The sequence below is a fragment of the Lichenostomus cassidix genome, chromosome 13 (genome assembly GCF_008360975.1).
Source record: "Lichenostomus cassidix isolate B80296 chromosome 13, HeHo_3.0, whole genome shotgun sequence".
NCBI classification, from domain to species: domain Eukaryota; kingdom Metazoa; phylum Chordata; class Aves; order Passeriformes; family Meliphagidae; genus Lichenostomus; species Lichenostomus cassidix.
Genome location: NC_139494.1, coordinates 8,733,469 through 8,739,468, shown reverse-complemented (window position 1 = coordinate 8,739,468; position 6,000 = coordinate 8,733,469). Strand labels below are relative to the sequence as shown.

Genomic DNA, 6,000 nt, shown 5'->3' with positions numbered 1-6,000 from the left:
AGTCCAAGCTTCATGTCAGCTTTTCAGAGCAGCCCCTCGTTGTGTGCCTGCTGTACCCCCAGAGCAGGCTCTGAATGTGTGTGTTTGTATGAAGATGACCACATTAAATTTAAGCAGAAATAAATGGTAATTTAACTGGCACAGATACACAAGGCTGACATAATCTCTAAAGGTTTGAGGCTGCTATTAAATTTGTTCTCCCTATTAATTTGTGAGCAAGAGGATAATGAAAAACTGGCAACTCTAAAGTTGACATAAAAAGTAAGAGATATACAGTTGGCATGGATAATTTTATGCACTGTCAAAGTGAAAAGGCTTTGCTAAATGTACGTAGGCAAAGATACACACTGTCATCTTAATGAGTAATTAAAAGATAGACTTCTAATAATTGAATCATGACTCTTGTCACATTTGTATTTGTTTAATATCTCTAGTTTGGATTGAATCTCATTTTGAGTTCCGATCTTAATCAGGTCTGATTTAGGCCCTTGGTTCAAATAACTCAAAGTGATGAGCATGAATCTTGTTGTCCTATTACCTCCTCAGCTTCTTGTTTCCAGGGAATACGAAGTTCTTTTGAAATCTTCTGATTAGTTACTGCATTTAGCTAGCAAAGCTGGACAAGTGGGGTAGGTGGGAGATTTGCTGACATTAAAGGTTTAAATTTTCAAAGAGGGAGCCTTCTCTTCCTCTTCTGAACATCACTTGCTAGATTTCAGAAGTACTTCAAGTGGCTGATATGGTTACCAGTTAATTCCTTTGCTGGTAGAGCTCAGGTAGTCTTGGCTAGGTGCATTGCTCTATTGTGCTGTTTTTTGTAAATTAAAAAAGAAAAGACCTGTAAGAGAAGATCATCTGTTCTTTAAAACTCTTTTCCTTAAACCAACTGCCATTGTTGTCACCCTTGAATGCGATTGTTTCTTCAGTGACACAGAGCTGTGCCTCGGCAATCTGTTTAAAATTTCTCTTCAAATTCCAAGAGTCCCATCAGTCACAGTCAACAAGAGGTTGCACATTTCCAGCTCCTCTCACTGAAGTTCACAAGGCTGGGGCTGCCCCAAATCTCTCCTTCTTCAGAGTCCTCACATTTGCCCACGTCATACTAATCTACTGTCTCTTGCAGCTTCAATTCCTCTAAAATTCCAGAGATTTTGGTTTTAATAGATTTTTTTTTTAACAGAAGCAATGGGAGGATGCTTAGCTCTCATTACAATGAACAGGTTATCCTGTGTTTCCATGGAAAAAAAAAAGGTTTCTTTTTCTCCTTTCTCTGCATAAGAATTTTTAGGTGATCAAGTCTGTCTTTAAACCACCCATTTTTCTCTTCTTTTTAAAAACAATCATTGTTTTTATTGGGCCTCTTCAATTCACAGTTCCAAAGAAAGAAACAATTACTTTGCTTCAAACTCATCCAGCCCTGAAGATGAGGAATTTATCATTTTTTCATTGCCAGCCTGCTCAGTTTATTTCTCCAGTTCTCTAAGAAAGCTGCTTTGCACAGCTTCACAGGTGGGTGAACCAGGGCGGGGAGACAGCAGATTCCCTCCCTGAAAAGATCCCACAGCAGCTGTTCAAAAACACCTCTTGGGATGCAGACACACGTCCACAGGGCTTTTAAAGGTCTCAGGACAGATTGAAAGTGTTTGAAGAAGCGGTGGATGGAGCTGACTGGAGGTGAGAGTGTGAGGAGAGGTTCCTCCATCCACTTTTTATAAAGAAGATTTTCAAAAGGTTGGAAAACATCAAAAGATTTTGAACCAGAATACCAGAGAAATGCACAGGACCCAAATGTGCGAGAGAAGGCACTAAAAATGCCTCTTGGTACCTATTTGTGTCAATGGTGGGAAAGGGAAATCTGTACCTCCTGAGGTACCTGGCTTGGGAACATGGACACCCTGAGAGCTGCTGGAAGAGCAGACCTTACATGGGCCAAGCTGTTCAACACACCCACTGTGCAGGGTAAATATACTCCTTATTTAGCCATTGAGATGCTCAGGGTGCTCATTCAGAGGTTCAGGAGAAGGTGGGGAAGCAGCAGGACCAGCATAGGAGGTGGGTGAACCCCAAGAGCTCCATGCAGGATCCCCCAGCCCCTCGCTGGGGACACACAGCTGGCGGCATAGGGAGGTCACAGCAGGCTCATGGCACTGCCCACACCACACTCTCCCACCTGCCTTGGCTGCCAGGCTCTTGGAGAAACACAGCAGCTCCTGCCTGTGCATTGAAAACTGCATCAGATGATGTAAAAGGAGCAAAATATTCCTCCTGCTACAAAAGTGAGGTGGCAAATATCACCCAGGCAAGCTGTTGGTGGGGCAGAAACTCTGTATCCTCCAGCATGTGTGGATATAAATAAACAGGGGCTGTGCAGATACTTCAGATGTCTACTAATGCATCTTGTATTTATGTCCGACTTGAAGAGATACAGAGAGATTAGTAAATACTTCAAATTGACAGCACAGACATATTTTCATAGAATAAATGATGTTGGTAAGTGGAGAGACTTTTCTTCCTTCCCTTCAGGAAATGGGGAAGAGTTGTCTCCACTGATAGCATTTCCAATTTTTTTTTTCTCTCAGGAAAGAGAAAAAGATCTCACTGGAGATATCATGTTTGTTGCTGATTAGATTTCAGTGTTATTTTTTAAAATGTCAGATCTCTTAAACCCATAGGGCACCTATGAAATGCACACTTCTTCCAGGACACTCTGCAAAGATCTCCATTTTGTTGCCCAGGCACAATTCACAGTGGATACTCCTTTTTTTTTACTACATTTGTGATTTCTTTTTAAAATCCAAACATTAAATCAGCAATTTCAGATCTTCCTAAAGAAGGAAACCAAGAAACACCAAATCCCTGCAAGCCCTTGGGCATGTTTTGGGTAGAACAAGCTCCATTTATTTGCAAACACTGGAAATATTTCAGTGGTATTGGATTTAACAGGCCAGAAGCAAAGGTTCTGGAAAACCAGCCAGTCTGATCACTTGGTATTTCCTGAAAGAATATAGGAAAAAAACAAAAAATCCCCCAAGTTTTGTCTTGAAAGAGCCTCTTCTGCAACCTCATGCCTAACTTTGTGGAATGATTTTTACTAAGCACATTTTCTCCCGGACTTACACCCAGTTTCCCAGAGTAGCCCATGTCTCTTTAACCATTAGAACTTGGGGGTCCTGTCCTTTCCATGCTGAAGCCAATAGCAAATTCTATTTAATTCTGCAGGACCCAGTTGTAAGATTCTTCATAGGAAGAAACACAGAAATTGACATGTTTTCTCAGGTCTTTTCGACTGCTCCTCTCTTGTTAACTCTGGATGCTCCATCGCCTTTGCCTAAACCTCCTCACAGCCTTTGGAACCAATACCCCACATCCTCTGGTTCTGTGGTCCTGCCACGCCTCCTCCTCCTGCAAAACATCCCTGTTAAAAAGTACATAAGAAATTTTTATATTGATCTTTCTCTCTCTTTTTTTTTTTTTTTTTCCTTTTTTGAAACCAGAGGAAGAGGAGAATGAATGAATAAATATCAACGTTTGCTTCTCTTTATAAACACGGGTGCGCGGGAATAGAAGCACAGAGGCACACCTCCAGAACAGCCCAGTGCCGTGCGGTGGCAGGTCACGGAGTCCCACCGGACACAATCCGTTGTCCCACCATGTCCCCCCCGCTTGACGGCCACATGGCGAGGGGCAGCAGTCCCGTGTCGCCCAGCTCCAGCCAGCCCGGGACACGCAGTGCCCGCAGCAGCTCTGCCGAGCACGGGGCTGCCGGGGCGCTCGGAAGGAGGGGCTCAGCAGCCGCGGTACCCCGCGGTACACCCGATCCCCCCGCGCTCCTGACCCCCGACGGCCCGGTGCTGCCGGCACCTGCCGGGGACGCTCCAACGCGGTCGCTGTCCCCCCGCCCCGCAGTGTCCCGAGGGGGTGTCCCCGCTGTCCCCCCACCCCGGGGGCGTTCCCGCCGCCCGCACAGGTGCCGGGATTGGGCGGAATATGCAAATGCGGCGCTGACGTCAGGCGGCTCCGGCCCGGAGAGCAGAAATAGGGGCGGCCCGGCCCGCGCCGCGCACTGCCCGCACCAGCCCCGCCGCGCTCCGCCCGGCCGGCCCCGCTCCGCTCCTCCCCAGGTGAGTGCCGCCGCCAGGGTCCCGCCGTGCCCGGGCAGAGCCGCGTCCCCATCCCCGCCCGCCCGAGGCATCCGCGCCGCTTCGCTCCGCCGTGCGCTCCGCGGGCGCTCCGGAGCCGGGCAGCCTCTCGGTACCGCTGCCGCCCGAGCGCTCACTGCGCGCCCGCGGGCCGGGAGGGTAACAGGTGTGCGCCCGCCGCGGAGCCGGGAGCTGGCGAGCCGGGACGGGCTGCGAGCGGGGCACCTCCTCATCCTCACCTCGCGTCTCGCACCGTGGAGATGCCGCCCGTGGGGTGGGATGGGGCGGACGCGGCTGCGTGCCTGTAGCGCGGGGGTGGTGATCGCGCAGTGCCCGCGCTGCGGGGCCGCTGTCGGCGGGCTCGGGTGCAGGTTCGTGTCCGGCTCCGAGTCCCGCCGCGGTCGCGCGTGGGGCCGGCGGTTCCCGGCATGGCCGCGGGGTGGCGCCGTGGGCCGAGCGGCGGAGCGCCCGTCGGGGTCCGCGCAGGGACAGAACCGAGACCCCCGGGCCGAACCCACCGAGACCCCCGGGCACCGCCTGGGATGGCGATGGCATCCCCAGCTGGCTTCCCCATGCTCTGAAACGCTGGCGACACTCGGCTTCCCGGCGCTGCTGGCCGCTCGCTGCCCGGCGGAGGGTCACGGAAGGGATGGACCGGGACTTCTCCGAGTGTCACCTCGGAGCAAAGCGGTGTTTGAAACGTGTCCAGGTGCCGTGCGGGCAGCCCTGAAAACCGAGGCGAAACCCCTGCGAGGTTCAGGAGCTTCGTGGTAGTCGTGCATCCCTGGTGGATTGATGCTCCTCAGATTTTTCCTGGGAGCGTTGAAGTGTCTTGGAGAATTTCGTAATCAAATGAAATATTTTTAAGTAGTTTTTGCTCAAATCAGAAGTCCAGTCTGTACTTTAACATCAAAGCTGATTCCAGTGAGTTCTTAATGCCAAATATGTTTACTCTTACAGTGGGTTCTTAAACCCAAACTTTCAGTATTTAACTGCAGACAGCTGACTGAAATCATTATTTGTCTTCATTATATCTTGCCAAAAGAATGGCTTTTCCACTTAATTTTGTAGCTTATTTTTGTAGCACTTAACAAGAAATTACGGATGTCAAAAATATTTTGCCGGCAACAAAAGTGCTGTTTAGATAAGGCTGGAGCAATTTGGAAGGTGATGGCAGGAACTAGGGACCAGATTCTTATCTGGTTTTAATAGAGCCAGTTTGTATAGAGGTAGCAGTTATGTCCAAATGCTTCTTTTTGCTATAGCAACAGTCAGAACTTCACGTAATTAAGTTCAACCTCTTTCTTTCTGATGTGAAGCATGTTGGAAATTATTGAAAGCTATTGCAAACCAGTAATTTCTCAAATAAGCTGCAATTTAAGTAGCCCTGAAAATAAAACAAATAACTGCTTTTGGCAAATTCTTTAATCTCATTGCAGTCACCATCCTTGAATTCTTAATGCTTTTGCATTGTGGAGGAAAAAGTTGTGGGATCACTGCAGGATCTGGCTGTTGCATGTCAAATAAATGCTTTAAATAGTTTGTGCTGTTCTCCACTCAAATGGCCAAGATGCTTAGTCCCTGTCCTTTCTCAAGGTGACCCTTTTTGCTTGAGTAGCTCCAAAACCTGTCCCCTAGAACCTGTGCTTGCCTTTGGCTTGCATCTGCTTGCTGTTCTTCCTCTTCCACTGGAGACACTGCGCCCATTTGCTTTAAATTTGAGGCTCCCCCTGTGTGTTGGTGCCTGCCCAGACCCATCTGGCCTCGGGATGAGTGTTTTGCTGCTGCCATCGTGTTTGAGCTGCTTCAGATAGCAGTGCCTAGCCTGGTGCTGCTGTACTTGTGGAGTGTTTCTTGCTAG

The 6,000-nt window shown here is 48.8% G+C and overlaps 1 protein-coding gene across 3 annotated transcripts in view; it reads left to right on the top strand.

The window, feature by feature from the left end:
• The first annotated feature begins 4,078 nt into the window (after positions 1-4,078).
• FSTL4 (follistatin like 4) overlaps positions 4,079-6,000 on the top strand; it is a 210,072-nt gene continuing 208,150 nt past the window's right edge. For 2 of the 3 annotated variants that reach the window (XM_085073532.1, XM_085073530.1), the window contains exon 1: positions 4,079-4,121. The gene's annotated coding sequence lies outside the window, so the exon portion shown is untranslated. Of the gene's footprint in view, positions 4,122-4,186; positions 4,306-6,000 lie in introns of those variants that run through there. The other variant, XM_085073531.1, reaches the window with a different exon arrangement.